This window comes from Gnatocerus cornutus, unplaced genomic scaffold (assembly GCF_029298725.1).
Source record: "Gnatocerus cornutus isolate USDA-ARS CGAHR unplaced genomic scaffold, icGnaCorn1.1 ctg00000317.1, whole genome shotgun sequence".
NCBI lineage: Eukaryota > Metazoa > Arthropoda > Insecta > Coleoptera > Tenebrionidae > Gnatocerus > Gnatocerus cornutus.
Window position 1 is genome coordinate 5,001 of NW_028275636.1, and position 17,500 is coordinate 22,500.

Below are 17,500 nucleotides of genomic sequence, written 5' to 3' on the forward strand. Positions count from 1 at the left end.
TCAAAAACAATATGTAAAATAAAGGAAAAAACAGTAATTTTTGACATTTCTGAAGTTCCAGACCTGACACATAGATGACGCCATTTTAGGGTCAGGTCAGGTCAAATTATGCTTAAAATTCAAGAAAAATACGTAAATTAACCCAGAATCTTGTAATTTTTGACATTTCTGAAGTTCCAGACCTGTCATATAGATGGCGCCATTTTTGAGTTAAAATAGGCGCCAAAATTCAAAAACAATATGTAAAATAAAGGAAAAAACAGTAATTTTTGACATTTCTGAAGTTCCAGACCTGACACATAGATGGCGCCATTTTAGGGTCAGGTCAGGTCAAATTATGCTTAAAATTCAAGAAAAATACGTAAATTAACCCAGAATCTTGTAATTTTTGACATTTATGAAGTTCCAGACCTGTCATATAGATGACGCCATTTTAGGGTCAGGTCAGGTCAAATTATGCTTAAAATTCAAGAAAAATACGTAAATTAACCCAGAATCTTGTAATTTTTGACATTTCTGAAGTTCCAGACCTGACACATAGATGGCGCCATTTTAGGGTCAGTTAGGTCAAATTATGCTTAAAATTCAAGAAATATACGTAAATTAACCCACAATCTTGTAATTTTTGACATTTCTGAAGTTCCAGACCTGACACATAGATGGCGCCATTTTAGGGTCAGTTAGGTCAAATTATGCTTAAAATTCAAGAAAAATACGTAAATTAACCCAGAATCTTGTAATTTTTGACATTTATGAAGTTCCAGACCTGTCATATAGATGACGCCATTTTAGGGTCAGGTCAGGTCAAATTATGCTTAAAATTCAAGAAAAATACGTAAATTAACCCAGAATCTTGTAATTTTGACATTTCTGAAGTTCCAGACCTGTCATATAGATGGCGCCATTTTAGGGTCAGGTCAGGTCAAATTATGCTTAAAATTCAAGAAAAATACGTAAATTAACCCAGAATCTTGTAATTTTTGACATTTCTGAAGTTCCAGACCTGTCATATAGATGGCGCCATTTTTGAGTCAAAATAGGCGCCAAAATTCAAAAACAATATGTAAAATAAAGGAAAAAACAGTAATTTTTGACATTTCTGAAGTTCCAGACCTGACACATAGATGGCGCCACTTTAGGGTCAAAATGGGCGCCAAATTTCAAAAAAATATGTAAATAAAGTAAAAACCAGTAATTTTTGACATTTCTGAAGTTCCAGACCTGACACATAGATGACGCCATTTTAGGGTCAGGTCAGGTCAAATTATGCTTAAAATTCAAGAAAAATACGTAAATTAACCCAGAATCTTGTAATTTTTGACATTTCTGAAGTTCCAGACCTGTCATATAGATGGCGCCATTTTTGAGTTAAAATAGGCGCCAAAATTCAAAAACAATATGTAAAATAAAGGAAAAAACAGTAATTTTTGACATTTCTGAAGTTCCAAACCTGACACATAGATGACGCCATTTTAGGGTCAGGTCAGGTCAAATTATGCTTAAAATTCAAGAAAAATACGTAAATTAACCCAGAATCTTGTAATTTTTGACATTTCTGAAGTTCCAGACCTGTCATATAGATGGCGCCATTTTTGAGTTAAAATAGGTGCCAAAATTCAAAAACAATATGTAAAATAAAGGAAAAAACAGTAATTTTTGACATTTCTGAAGTTCCAAACCTGACACATAGATGACGCCATTTTAGGGTCAGGTCAGGTCAAATTATGCTTAAAATTCAAGAAAAATACGTAAATTAACCCAGAATCTTGTAATTTTTGACATTTATGAAGTTCCAGACCTGACACATAGATGGCGCCATTTTAGGGTCAGTTAGGTCAAATTATGCTTAAAATTCAAGAAAAATACGTAAATTAACCCAGAATCTTGTAATTTTTGACATTTCTGAAGTTCCAGACCTGACACATAGATGACGCCATTTTAGGGTCAGGTCAGGTCAAATTATGCTTAAAATTCAAGAAAAATACGTAAATTAACCCAGAATCTTGTAATTTTTGACATTTCTGAAGTTCCAGACCTGTCATATAGATGGCGCCATTTTTGAGTTAAAATAGGCGCCAAAATTCAAAAACAATATGTAAAATAAAGGAAAAAACAGTAATTTTTGACATTTCTGAAGTTCCAGACCTGACACATAGATGACGCCATTTTAGGGTCAGGTCAGGTCAAATTATGCTTAAAATTCAAGAAAAATACGTAAATTAACCCAGAATCTTGTAATTTTTGACATTTCTGAAGTTCCAGACCTGTCATATAGATGGCGCCATTTTTGAGTTAAAATAGGCGCCAAAATTCAAAAACAATATGTAAAATAAAGGAAAAAACAGTAATTTTTGACATTTCTGAAGTTCCAGACCTGACACATAGATGGCGCCATTTTAGGGTCAGGTCAGGTCAAATTATGCTTAAAATTCAAGAAAAATACGTAAATTAACCCAGAATCTTGTAATTTTTGACATTTATGAAGTTCCAGACCTGTCATATAGATGACGCCATTTTAGGGTCAGGTCAGGTCAAATTATGCTTAAAATTCAAGAAAAATACGTAAATTAACCCAGAATCTTGTAATTTTTGACATTTCTGAAGTTCCAGACCTGACACATAGATGACGCCATTTTAGGGTCAGGTCAGGTCAAATTATGCTTAAAATTCAAGAAAAATACGTAAATTAACCCAGAATCTTGTAATTTTTGACATTTCTGAAGTTCCAGACCTGTCATATAGATGGCGCCATTTTTGAGTTAAAATAGGTGCCAAAATTCAAAAACAATATGTAAAATAAAGGAAAAAACAGTAATTTTTGACATTTCTGAAGTTCCAAACCTGACACATAGATGACGCCATTTTAGGGTCAGGTCAGGTCAAATTATGCTTAAAATTCAAGAAAAATACGTAAATTAACCCAGAATCTTGTAATTTTTGACATTTATGAAGTTCCAGACCTGACACATAGATGGCGCCATTTTAGGGTCAGTTAGGTCAAATTATGCTTAAAATTCAAGAAAAATACGTAAATTAACCCAGAATCTTGTAATTTTTGACATTTCTGAAGTTCCAGACCTGACACATAGATGACGCCATTTTAGGGTCAGGTCAGGTCAAATTATGCTTAAAATTCAAGAAAAATACGTAAATTAACCCAGAATCTTGTAATTTTTGACATTTCTGAAGTTCCAGACCTGTCATATAGATGGCGCCATTTTTGAGTTAAAATAGGCGCCAAAATTCAAAAACAATATGTAAAATAAAGGAAAAAACAGTAATTTTTGACATTTCTGAAGTTCCAGACCTGACACATAGATGACGCCATTTTAGGGTCAGGTCAGGTCAAATTATGCTTAAAATTCAAGAAAAATACGTAAATTAACCCAGAATCTTGTAATTTTTGACATTTCTGAAGTTCCAGACCTGTCATATAGATGGCGCCATTTTTGAGTTAAAATAGGCGCCAAAATTCAAAAACAATATGTAAAATAAAGGAAAAAACAGTAATTTTTGACATTTCTGAAGTTCCAGACCTGACACATAGATGGCGCCATTTTAGGGTCAGGTCAGGTCAAATTATGCTTAAAATTCAAGAAAAATACGTAAATTAACCCAGAATCTTGTAATTTTTGACATTTATGAAGTTCCAGACCTGTCATATAGATGACGCCATTTTAGGGTCAGGTCAGGTCAAATTATGCTTAAAATTCAAGAAAAATACGTAAATTAACCCAGAATCTTGTAATTTTTGACATTTCTGAAGTTCCAGACCTGACACATAGATGGCGCCATTTTAGGGTCAGTTAGGTCAAATTATGCTTAAAATTCAAGAAATATACGTAAATTAACCCACAATCTTGTAATTTTTGACATTTCTGAAGTTCCAGACCTGACACATAGATGGCGCCATTTTAGGGTCAGTTAGGTCAAATTATGCTTAAAATTCAAGAAAAATACGTAAATTAACCCAGAATCTTGTAATTTTTGACATTTATGAAGTTCCAGACCTGTCATATAGATGACGCCATTTTAGGGTCAGGTCAGGTCAAATTATGCTTAAAATTCAAGAAAAATACGTAAATTAACCCAGAATCTTGTAATTTTTGACATTTCTGAAGTTCCAGACCTGTCATATAGATGGCGCCATTTTAGGGTCAGGTCAGGTCAAATTATGCTTAAAATTCAAGAAAAATACGTAAATTAACCCAGAATCTTGTAATTTTTGACATTTCTGAAGTTCCAGACCTGTCATATAGATGGCGCCATTTTTGAGTCAAAATAGGCGCCAAAATTCAAAAACAATATGTAAAATAAAGGAAAAAACAGTAATTTTTGACATTTCTGAAGTTCCAGACCTGACACATAGATGGCGCCACTTTAGGGTCAAAATGGGCGCCAAATTTCAAAAAAATATGTAAATAAAGTAAAAACCAGTAATTTTTGACATTTCTGAAGTTCCAGACCTGACACATAGATGACGCCATTTTAGGGTCAGGTCAGGTCAAATTATGCTTAAAATTCAAGAAAAATACGTAAATTAACCCAGAATCTTGTAATTTTTGACATTTCTGAAGTTCCAGACCTGTCATATAGATGGCGCCATTTTTGAGTTAAAATAGGCGCCAAAATTCAAAAACAATATGTAAAATAAAGGAAAAAACAGTAATTTTTGACATTTCTGAAGTTCCAAACCTGACACATAGATGACGCCATTTTAGGGTCAGGTCAGGTCAAATTATGCTTAAAATTCAAGAAAAATACGTAAATTAACCCAGAATCTTGTAATTTTTGACATTTCTGAAGTTCCAGACCTGTCATATAGATGGCGCCATTTTTGAGTTAAAATAGGTGCCAAAATTCAAAAACAATATGTAAAATAAAGGAAAAAACAGTAATTTTTGACATTTCTGAAGTTCCAAACCTGACACATAGATGACGCCATTTTAGGGTCAGGTCAGGTCAAATTATGCTTAAAATTCAAGAAAAATACGTAAATTAACCCAGAATCTTGTAATTTTTGACATTTATGAAGTTCCAGACCTGACACATAGATGGCGCCATTTTAGGGTCAGTTAGGTCAAATTATGCTTAAAATTCAAGAAAAATACGTAAATTAACCCAGAATCTTGTAATTTTTGACATTTCTGAAGTTCCAGACCTGACACATAGATGACGCCATTTTAGGGTCAGGTCAGGTCAAATTATGCTTAAAATTCAAGAAAAATACGTAAATTAACCCAGAATCTTGTAATTTTTGACATTTCTGAAGTTCCAGACCTGTCATATAGATGGCGCCATTTTTGAGTTAAAATAGGCGCCAAAATTCAAAAACAATATGTAAAATAAAGGAAAAAACAGTAATTTTTGACATTTCTGAAGTTCCAGACCTGACACATAGATGACGCCATTTTAGGGTCAGGTCAGGTCAAATTATGCTTAAAATTCAAGAAAAATACGTAAATTAACCCAGAATCTTGTAATTTTTGACATTTCTGAAGTTCCAGACCTGTCATATAGATGGCGCCATTTTTGAGTTAAAATAGGCGCCAAAATTCAAAAACAATATGTAAAATAAAGGAAAAAACAGTAATTTTTGACATTTCTGAAGTTCCAGACCTGACACATAGATGGCGCCATTTTAGGGTCAGGTCAGGTCAAATTATGCTTAAAATTCAAGAAAAATACGTAAATTAACCCAGAATCTTGTAATTTTTGACATTTCTGAAGTTCCAGACCTGTCATATAGATGGCGCCACTAAATTATGTTTTCGACTAACAGGTGGCGATACCAACATTAATAGTTACAGAAAGCTGTAATTTTTTTGACTTTCAAGTTTAGGTAACTGTTCTACAGATGGCGCCAGCATTGCTACAAATACAGGAACCTGTAGTTGTTTTTTGACATTTGACATCTTGACCTAATCTATAGGTCTAAAGATCAGCAATAGAATGGACTTCAAAGTTGATAATAAAGCTTTATTTTTATTATATATCGTAAATGGATTGTGTTTAAGCATAACGTTTGAATGGTTATGCAACCGCGGAAACTAATTGTTGCCGAACTTTCGTCTTTCCTTTGCATTCTTGAATAACGGAAATATAGATGGATTATTTTTGTGCATGAATTTTAAATTGTTATGCAACCATGAAAACACTAATTATTTTCTTTTTTCGGAGTTTTTTCAGATTATTGAAAGTCTGACACAAAACCTGTCCGTAACTGCGGCGTTCTCGCCAAACGCTACAGCTTGAAAAATCTAAAATTCGCATAGTCTAAATGTCCGAGAAAAATCGAAATTAAATGAAAACGAACAAAAGTTCGGACCGAACTAACATTAATCGAAAGTGGATGTCATAATTTTAAGTCCCTAACTAAACGGGATCTAAAACCCTTTCGAAACTGTGGCGTTCGAATTTTGATGAAAATTATTCCAAGTCCAAAGTCGGAACTGAAGCGTTCACATTGAACGCTACAGTTTCGAGAATCTATTCGGAACTGAAGCGTTCATATTGAACGCTACAGTTTCGAGAATCTATTCGGAACTGAAGCGTTCACATTGAACGCTACAGTTTCGAGAATCTATTCGGAACTGAAGCGTTCACATTGAACGCTACAGTTTCGAGAATCTATTCGGAACTGAGGCGTTCACTTTGAACGTTACAGTTTCGAAAGGACAAAATTAACAAAGACCAAAAGTCCGAGAAAAATTGAAATTAAATGGAAATGAACAAAAGTTCGGACCGAACTAACATTAATCGAAAGTGGATGTCATAATTTTAAGTCCCTAACTAAACGGGATCTAAAACCCTTTCGAAACTGTGGCGTTCGAATTTTGATGAAAATTATTCTAAGTCCAAAGTCGGAACTGAAGCGTTCACATTGAACGCTACAGTTTCGAAAATCTATTCGGAACTGAAGCGTTCACACTGGCGATTGCTTATGCAACCATGAAAGCAGAAATATGAAACGCTACAGTTTCGAAAACTCATTCGGAACTGAAGCGTTCACACTGGCGATTGTTTATGCAACCATGAAAGCACAAAAATGAAACGCCACAGTTGCGAAAACTCATTCGGAACTGATGCGTTTACACCGAACGCTACAGTTTTGAAACCTCGTTCGGAACTGATGCGTTCAAAAATGTCGAAATTTTTACAAGTCCAGTTTCGGAACTGTAGCGACTGCATGGACTTAGCGCGAAAAGGACACATTCAGTGGGAACTGTAGCGGTAGGGACCCGTAAAAAAAATAATAAAATATTTTATTTTTTGCTTTTTACCTTCCGTATACACATTTTTTTTTTTTTTTTTTTTTTTTTTTTTTTTTTTTTTTTAAGTCCAAATTGGGAACTGTAGCGGTCAACAGAAAAAAAAACTTTTTCCATCAACCACATACAATTCCCATTTTTAATATAATATTATTATTTATATTAATATTATAATTATTCATAATATATTACTGAACATTTGCTTCTCCTCAGTTTCGTTCTTTGGTTTCCAATATCATTCACTTGATCATATTTAATTCAAGCTTGTTATCGGAGGAGAAACAAGTCTTTCACAATTTTCACCAGTTCTGCTTACCATGTGACGGATCTTTTGTTTTTCAACGGGCGGAACAATAATCGAGATTTTTACTGCTTGGTGTTTCGGGCTTTGTGTTTTATTTTATAGATCCGTCACATTATTCAAGTAAATTATTCAATTCAATTTGTCGTCTGCATTAGAGTCAAGATTATTAATTTCATCTCATTTGCAGACGACTTTGGATAAGAGCACTGGGTGGTCACGTTTTTTAACTAGCGGTGAATTAGCTAATTCGTTCGCAAAATGCACGTTACAGGCGGACTAATTCACATTTCGCTATTCATCGAGAAATTTTTATTCACAGCGGTATATTGTCTTTCTAGAGATTTACCACTTTTTATTTCATCGATGTATTTTTATTTTTAATTTAGCATAATATCATTAAACGGGGTCGCGATGTACGAGAGGTAACAGATCGTACGGACGCGCACATTTGATTTCATGTCAATCCATTCATCGTGCGTACTTGTCCGTCATCGCTGCCACTTACCATCAGTACTCCCTATATATGCCGCCGCGGCAGCGATCAGCTCTGAATCGCTCGATGCGTGAAACGATCGAAATCCCATAGTGCGCCGGCCGCTCGCTATGGGCGAGGGGTAGAGTAAAACGGTCTGATCGCTCGGTGCAAAAGTCCGTTTGGGTACTTAGAGACGGAATTTTAAAATTCTGATTTCGCAGATCAATTTCAAGGATTATTAGGACTCGAATGCTGTCGACCATGTTTTGTAAAAAAAGTTTTTTACGTTTTTACGGCAATTTGACTGAACGCTACAGTTTCGAAAAAAAGTCGGAACTGTGGCGTTCGATCGAAATTTTTCCAAGTCCGAAGTCGAAACTGTAGCGTTCGAACAAAATTTTTCTAAGTCCGAAGTCGAAACTGTAGCGGTCGACCAAAATTTTTCTAAGTCCGATTCGAAACTGTAGCGTTCGAACAAAATTTTTCTAAGTCCGAAGTCGAAACTGTAGCGTTCGGCGCTCATTCGTCTAAGTCCGAACTCGGAAGTGTAGCGGTTGACAAATTTACATTGACCAAAAGTCCGAGAAAAATCGAAATTAAATCCAAACGAACAAATGTTTGGGTCGAACTAGCATCGATAGAAGGTAGATTTTATAATTTCAAGCTCCTAATTAAACGGGATCTAAAACCCTCTGGAAACTGAGGCGTTCGAAATTTTGATGAAAATTTTTCTAAGTCCGAAATAGGAACTGTGGCGGTCGAGCGAAATTTTTCTAAGTCCGTAGTCGAAACTGAGGTGTTCGAATTTTTGATAAAAATTTTTCTAAGTCTCATGTTGGAACTGTGGCGGTCGAGCGAAATTTTTCCAAGTCCGAAGTCGAAACTGTAGCGTTCGAACGAAATTTTTCTAAGTCCGAAGTCGAAACTGTAGCGTTCGGCGCTCATTCGTCTAAGTCCGAAGTCGGAAGTGTAGCGGTTGACAAATTTACATTGACCAAAAGTACGAGAAAAATCGAAATTAAATGCAAACGAACAAATGTTTGGGTCGAACTAACATCGATAGAAGGTAGATTTTATAATTTCAAGCTTCTAATTAAACGGGATCTAAAACCCTCTGGAAACTGAGGCGTTCAAAATTTTCATCAAAATTTTTCTAAGACCGAAGTAGGAACTGTGGCGGTTGACCGAAATTTTTCTAAGTCCGTAGTCGAAACTGAGGTGATCGAATTTTTGATGAAAATTTTTCTAAGTCTCATGTTGGAACTGTGGCGGTCGAGCGAAATTTTTCTAAGTCCGAAGTCGAAACTGTAGCGTTCGAACGAAATTTTTCTAAGTCCGAAGTCGAAACTGTAGCGGTCGACCAAAATTTTTCTAAGTCCGATTCGAAACTGAGGCGTTCGACCGAAATTTTTCTAAGTCCAATTCGAAACTGTGGCGGTCGAGCGAAATTTTTCTAAGTCCGAAGTCGAAACTGTAGCGTTCGGCGCTCATTCGTCTAAGTCCGAAGTCGGAAGTGTAGCGGTTGATAAATTTACATTGACCAAAAGTCCGAGAAAAATCGAAATTAAATGCAAACGAACAAAAGTTACGGTCGAACTAACACCAAACAAGGGTGGCTGTGATAATTTCAAACCCCTAACTAAACGGGATCTAAAACCCTCTGGAAACTGAGGCGTTCGAAATTTTGATGAAAATTATTCTAAGTCCGAAGTCGGAACTGAGGTGTTCGGTCGAAATGCCGTAAAAACGTAAAAAATATTTTTTTCAAAACACCGTTAACGGCATTCGAGTCCTAATGACCCTTGAAATTGATCTGCGAAATCAGAATTTTAAAATTCCGTCTCTAAGTACCCAAACGGACTTTTGCACCGAGCGATCAGACCGATTTACCCGACCCCTCGCCCATAGCGAGCGGCCGGCGCGCTATGGGATTTCGACCGTTTCGCGCATCGAGTGATTCAGAGCTGAACGCTGCCGCGCTGGCATATATAGGGATAGTAGTGGTGGTATGTAGCAGCGGACAAAAGCGTACGATCGAAATGTGATTTTATGTGCGTCCGATTATCTTGTTACCTCTCGTACACCGCGACTTACCCGTAGTTGGGACGATGGCCGGAATGTGTACCCTGTGGACCCACCATCGTTTGAGGGATGACAAATCTTGCCATTGACCATGCACAGCGAGATTGCGGATGCGGCGAGCGTTTCTATGTTAGCGGTCCAAATGCAATCAAAGATTTTATGTGTTCGTGTCAGAACGACCAAAAATTAACAAATGCGTCAACTCACTAAAGTCCGAGCGAGAATTTTGAAATAAATAAAATTTCATAAACTCGTAACGTGTGAATATTTCTAAAGAGAAATCTCACAATAAACCGTCGCTTTCAATCTAGCGAAGAGTATGGAGAATGTTTGAACTTTTGCTTGTCGACGACGATATTTTTTCTTTACGATAAAATTTCAAGTCGATGTGCCCAAAAATCTCTAAATTTTGAACTGGGAAATTATTTCTTCGTCCGATGAATCGCATTGATCTCTGTTTTTGACGAAAAAAAGACGGATAAAATGCAGCATTCAATCAAGGATATAAAATAAAAGAAAAATTTTCCGTAAAAACTATATTACAATGGAGGATTATGTTTCTACTTTTCGTCCGATGAGTCGCAACAAAAATAAGTAATCCATCCGTCGTTGTTCGTTTAGTCGATCTGAATGCACTGTAAAAATTTATTAAAGTAAAATGTTACGTTGCATTTCATGAATTTTGACAAACGTGTACCGAAATGTGTACAAATTATTTATTTCGACGACGACGACAACTTAGAACGGATGAATAAAATTAATTGTTGCAAGATTCAAACAAGGATGAAAAAGTCATAGAAAATTATTCCGTAACCATGATATTGGATTATTTTTTCTTCACTCTCTCCTCCGATGAGTCGCAACAAATAAAAATCCATAAATCAATTCATCCGTCGTTGTTCGTTTAGTCGATCTGAATGCACTGTAAAAATTTATTAAAGTAAAAATGTTACGTTGCATTTCATGAATTTTGACAAACGTGTACCCCGAAGTGTGTACAAATTATTTATTTCGACGACGACGACAACTTAGAACGGATGAATAAGAATAAAATTGTTGCAGGAGATTCAATCAAGGATGATGTGAGAAAAATGTCGAAAAATTTTCCATCCAGAAAGATCGCGTGGCGTTACGTCTCTTCTTACGAGGTTTTCGTTTCGCAGACACGCACACTTTCTTCAAAACAATAATAGGAAAGTGTTCAGTTTTTTATAAGAGCAGCAGGTGTCTTTCCGAAATTCTACGATTATTGTAGCTTATATGACTAGAAGGAAAGAAAGACTAAAACTCTCTCATTTTAAAACAAGAACGCAGTTCCCTGGTTGATCCTGCCAGTAGTCATATGCTTGTCTCAAAGATTAAGCCATGCATGTCTCAGTACAAGCCAAATTAAGGTGAAACCGCGAAAGGCTCATTAAATCAGTTATGGTTCCTTAGATCGTACCCACATTTACTTGGATAACTGTGGTAATTCTAGAGCTAATACATGCAAACAGAGCTCCAACCGGAAACGGAAGGAGCGCTTTTATTAGATCAAAACCAATCGGTGGCGGTCTCCGTCATCGTACAACTTGGTGACTCTGAATAACTTTACGCTGATCGCACGGTCTCGCACCGGCGACGCATCTTTCAAATGTCTGCCTTATCAACTGTCGATGGTAGGTTCTGCGCCTACCATGGTTGTAACGGGTAACGGGGAATCAGGGTTCGATTCCGGAGAGGGAGCCTGAGAAACGGCTACCACATCCAAGGAAGGCAGCAGGCGCGCAAATTACCCACTCCCGGCACGGGGAGGTAGTGACGAAAAATAACGATACGGGACTCATCCGAGGCCCCGTAATCGGAATGAGTACACTCTAAACCCTTTAACGAGGATCAATTGGAGGGCAAGTCTGGTGCCAGCAGCCGCGGTAATTCCAGCTCCAATAGCGTATATTAAAGTTGTTGCGGTTAAAAAGCTCGTAGTCGAATCTGTGTCCCGCGCCGCCGGTTCATCGTTCGCGGTGTCAACTGGCGTGCCGCGGGACGTCCTGCCGGTGGGCTTAGCTCGAGAGGGCGGCCCAACTCAATCCCGCCGCGGTGCTCTTCATTGAGTGTCGAGGTGGGCCGGCACGTTTACTTTGAACAAATTAGAGTGCTTAAAGCAGGCTAAAACTTCGCCTGAATACTGTGTGCATGGAATAATGGAATAGGACCTCGGTTCTATTTTGTTGGTTTTCGGAACCCCGAGGTAATGATTAATAGGAACGGATGGGGGCATTCGTATTGCGACGTTAGAGGTGAAATTCTTGGATCGTCGCAAGACGGACAGAAGCGAAAGCATTTGCCAAAAACGCTTTCATTGATCAAGAACGAAAGTTAGAGGTTCGAAGGCGATCAGATACCGCCCTAGTTCTAACCATAAACGATGCCAGCTAGCGATCCGCCGACGTTCTTCCGATGACTCGGCGGGCAGCTTCCGGGAAACCAAAGCTTTTGGGTTCCGGGGGAAGTATGGTTGCAAAGCTGAAACTTAAAGGAATTGACGGAAGGGCACCACCAGGAGTGGAGCCTGCGGCTTAATTTGACTCAACACGGGAAACCTCACCAGGCCCGGACACCGGAAGGATTGACAGATTGAGAGCTCTTTCTTGATTCGGTGGGTGGTGGTGCATGGCCGTTCTTAGTTGGTGGAGCGATTTGTCTGGTTAATTCCGATAACGAACGAGACTCTAGCCTGCTAAATAGGCGTATTTCGACATCCCAAAGGCCCGTCGATCCTGGGTTCGCCCGGTGGTCGTGCGCGGTTTTTACTGTCGGCGTACAAACAATTCTTCTTAGAGGGACAGGCGGCTTCTAGCCGCACGAGATTGAGCAATAACAGGTCTGTGATGCCCTTAGATGTTCTGGGCCGCACGCGCGCTACACTGAAGGAATCAGCGTGTCCTCCCTGACCGAGCGGTCCGGGTAACCCGCTGAACCTCCTTCGTGCTAGGGATTGGGGCTTGCAATTGTTCCCCATGAACGAGGAATTCCCAGTAAGCGTGAGTCATAAGCTCGCGTTGATTACGTCCCTGCCCTTTGTACACACCGCCCGTCGCTACTACCGATTGAATGATTTAGTGAGGTCTTCGGACCGGTACGCGATGGCGTTTCGACGTCGTCGATGTCGCTGGGAAGATGACCAAACTTGATCATTTAGAGGAAGTAAAAGTCGTAACAAGGTTTCCGTAGGTGAACCTGCGGAAGGATCATTAACGTGTCCTCGTACACACGAATTTTGACATATGTATAATTTATTATTATGCATTTTCATTTGATCGTGTCGATGTACACTTTATGTTTTTACAACACCGTCGTCGATGACATGGAGTCGACGGCACGATCTTTTGTCGTGCCGTTGCTTGTTTCTTTTTGAAACACCGTGTGTACGACGTTTTGAACTACGAATCGTACATATTCGGAAAAACAATAGCGTTACGCTGGCCCGCAGCGCCGGTCCTTGCGATCGAGTTTTTCACCTTTTTTGAACGAGAAAAACCGAATTCGCTCGGGCATACGGCTGTTTCTTCGGGTACCTAGATTTTTTGATTTTTTTTGTACTATCTCTCGATCTTTTCCAATGATGGAAAGAAGGAGGGACGCTTTCGGTTTTTCGACCGGATCGCGGAAAGTTGTGAACTCCACCGCGAAAGTCGAAAGACGTTAGAAGTCCTCTTTTTTCGGACACACGGAGAGGATGTAGCAGAGTAGTCGAGAAAGAAGAAAATCGCAGGTGTCGAATTAGGTTACGACACCGTGGGTTTTAAATGATTTACGCCCGGCTACGGGACCGGCGAGAAACGCTCCCGATTCTACGATTCGCGTGAATGATGTTCGTCGTTAGACGCTTCAAAGAGTTTTTTGAAAGCGCCGTTAAACGAGCGATCGCACACACATCACACCTTGCTTTTTTAATGTTTTTGGTAGATGTGGTAAAGTGATTTCGTTAGAAACGGTAAAATTCTCTTTACGGAGCGTACGACTGCACCATTTCAAAATTATATACACCGTCAATCGTCATTAAGTCACGATATAGAACGGTAAACTTGAGGATTTTATGTTAGACGCTCAGTCTGGCACGTCTATAAATTTTTTCGTCAAAATTCACGATCTGTCTTCGGTTTGGCGACGAAAAAATATAGAAAGAAAATTGAAACACGAACACAAAGACCGCCCGCGAAAATCTCTTTTCGCTTACGGCGGATACTAATTCGCTTTTTCATAACGAGTACGATGATGTAATGATGTGTTCATTCCGATCGATCAAAAACCGTCTCTTCGTCACACTTTTTAAAGTGCTTGACACACACACACGCACACTAAATGAAAGACACAATAAAGGAAAACTACCGAAAATGTAGTTTATGAGAGAAAGCAGCATTATTTATTAAAATTATTGCTGAGAAAAAGGAAATTGGCAAATTCCTAATTAAAATCGTATCGAACATGTCCCATCTTCACACATACATGCTCGTACTTTGCGTGTAAAAGCGGAGACCGCGTGAAAAAGAAAAGTGCTTCTTTTTCGGTGCGCGGATACAAATTTGTGTTTGGGTTAATATTTTTTTTAATTTTTTCGTACGCGTAAAACTGAGACCGACGATCGCGTTCCCTTTCAGACGAGAAAGTACGGACGAAAGACAATTAAGAGCGAGAATCATAAATATCCATACCACAACACCGAAATTTTAGACGTGGCACGTTTCGGAACCACGAAGATCATTTTCGTTTCGGATGTACGCACGTACGCAAAAATTTTTGCAAGACGTGTATAGACAGCTGGACGATCGGCATGATCGGGGTTCTTGTGGAACGAGCGTTTAAATTTTAAAAAGATTACCCTGAACGGTGGATCACTTGGCTCGTGGGTCGATGAAGAACGCAGCTAATTGCGCGTCAACTTGTGAACTGCAGGACACATGAACATCGACATTTCGAACGCACATTGCGGTCCTCGGATATAATGTTCCCGGACCACTCCTGGCTGAGGGTCGTGTCAATTTCAAAGACTGCTCGGTTTTCGTTTTCGGACGAAAACGTCGGAGCGTGTTGGATGTGTTGCGACGCGTCGAATAGGTACTCATTAATGTACGTGATCGTCACTTACGTCACGATATAACGACGCACGCCTCGAACGTGTGCCGAGACGTTTACTCGAGCGTGTTTTTTCGTCAAAAAGGACGGGACGGGTATGCTTTGTATTTTTTTTTACAAAGTCCGTCGGACGTCCACCTTGCGAATCATAAATACGAAAGTGTTTACGTCGGCACATGTTCTTGCGTGGTGTGTCGTAGAATCGTGTGTTTGTGTGCGTTTCTCGTGCAGCGAGTAAATTTGCGCGACATCTTAAGACGCGAAAGCGACCAACTACTACTTGTTGTAGTTGTTGGCTGGTCTTTCGGCGTAGCACGTCCTATTTCTTCAACATGTCGTCATTTAAAAAAAAAAAATGGCGTTTTAAGGTTGAGAACGTTATAGACGGTCGTCGTGTCCGAGACGTGTAATGCAAATCGCGACAGACGTCAGATCGTAAGCGTTTCTGTAAACTTAGCCATTTTTTAAAAAGAAAAATGACGAACACGTATAGCAAGGAATGGGAGACGTGTCGTGATCGTCGAAATGACCGAATGAAAAATTTTTATTTTTCATATGCGACCTCAGAGCAGGTGAGACTACCCGCTGAATTTAAGCATATTACTAAGCGGAGGAAAAGAAACTAACTAGGATTCCCTCAGTAGCGGCGAGCGAACAGGGAGAAGCCCAGCACCGAATCCCGCGGCCGAAACCGGACGCCGGGAAATGTGGTGTTAGGGAGGATCCGTCATCCCGAGATCGTGCGGCGCGTCCAAGTCCATCTTGAACGGGGCCACAGCCCATAGAGGGTGCCAGGCCCGTAGCGACCGCTGCCGATAACGGGAGGATCTCTCCTCAGAGTCGGGTTGCTTGAGAGTGCAGCCCTAAGTGGGTGGTAAACTCCATCTAAGGCTAAATATGACCACGAGACCGATAGCGAACAAGTACCGTGAGGGAAAGTTGAAAAGAACTTTGAAGAGAGAGTTCAATAGTACGTGAAACCGTTCAGGGGTAAACCTGAGAAACCCGAAAGGTCGAAAGGGGAGATTCAGCGTGACTCGATGGCGGCGCTGGACGATCGTGTGACAGATGGCGTACGCGTCGTTTGCACCTTTCGTTTTGTCGATCTGCCGTCGAACGCGTGCACTTCTCCCCCTGTAGGACGTCGCGATCCGTTGAGTGCCGGTCTAAGGCCCGCGGTGGAGCTCGTTCGGACGGTTCGCCGTTCGCCGAATGAACCCGTGGTGTTTCCCGATCGGCTCGCTCGACGGTATACAGATGGCGCGGGGCCGCTACACAGTTAGCGTCCGACCTTCGGCAAGCGCGCCCGTCGTGATGGTGATCGGACCTGGTGCCGGTCCCGTCCCCGGGTGGCTGTTCGCTGAGGTGTTCTCGGACAGACCTCGTTGAAACGCCGATCTGCGACGCTATAGCTTTGGGTACTTTCAGGACCCGTCTTGAAACACGGACCAAGGAGTCTAGCATGTGCGCGAGTCATTGGGATTTAACTAAACCTAAAGGCGCAATGAAAGTGAAGGTCCGCCTTGCGCGGACCAAGGGAGGATGGGCGGTCGTTACGGCTGCCGCCCCGCACTCCCGGGGCGTCTCGTTCTCATTGCGAGAAGAGGCGCACCAAGAGCGTACACGCTGGGACCCGAAAGATGGTGAACTATGCCTGGTCAGGACGAAGTCAGGGGAAACCCTGATGGAGGTCCGTAGCGATTCTGACGTGCAAATCGATCGTCGGAACTGGGTATAGGGGCGAAAGACTAATCGAACCATCTAGTAGCTGGTTCCCTCCGAAGTTTCCCTCAGGATAGCTGGCGCTCATAGCATACGAGTTTCATCCGGTAAAGCGAATGATTAGAGGCATTGGGGTCGAAACGGCCTCAACCTATTCTCAAACTTTAAATGGGTGAGATCTCCGGCTTGCTCGAACTATTGAAGCCGCGAGACTCGAATCAGAGTGCCAAGTGGGCCATTTTTGGTAAGCAGAACTGGCGCTGTGGGATGAACCAAACGCCGAGTTAAAGCGCCTAAATCGACGCTTATGGGATACCATGAAAGGCGTTGGTAACTTAAGACATCAGGACGGTGGCCATGGAAGTCGGAATCCGCCAAGGAGTGTGTAACAACTCACCTGCCGAAGTTACTAGCCCTGAAAATGGATGGCGCTGAAGCGTCGTGCTTATACTCGGCCGTCAGAGGCATGTGCGGTCAGGTTATTAAATTAACCGGCCATGAAGCCCTGACGAGTAGGAGGGTCGCGGCGGT

The 17,500-nt window shown here is 40.3% G+C and overlaps 3 non-coding genes across 3 annotated transcripts in view; all 3 read left to right on the plus strand.

Annotated features, from left to right (window-relative positions):
* The first annotated feature begins 11,447 nt into the window (after nt 1-11,447).
* On the plus strand, nt 11,448-13,368 carry LOC148165442 (small subunit ribosomal RNA). Its single transcript, XR_015771470.1, has one exon. It is a non-coding gene; the product is annotated as a small subunit ribosomal RNA (ribosomal RNA).
* A 1,622-nt stretch (nt 13,369-14,990) lies between these two features.
* On the plus strand, nt 14,991-15,147 carry LOC148165443 (5.8S ribosomal RNA). Its single transcript, XR_015771469.1, has one exon. It is a non-coding gene; the product is annotated as a 5.8S ribosomal RNA (ribosomal RNA).
* A 658-nt stretch (nt 15,148-15,805) lies between these two features.
* Nucleotides 15,806-17,500, plus strand: part of LOC148165444 (large subunit ribosomal RNA) — a 4,039-nt gene continuing 2,344 nt past the window's right edge. The window contains exon 1 of the ribosomal RNA XR_015771471.1: nt 15,806-17,500. This exon is cut by the window's right edge and continues 2,344 nt beyond it. This is a non-coding gene — a ribosomal RNA (large subunit ribosomal RNA).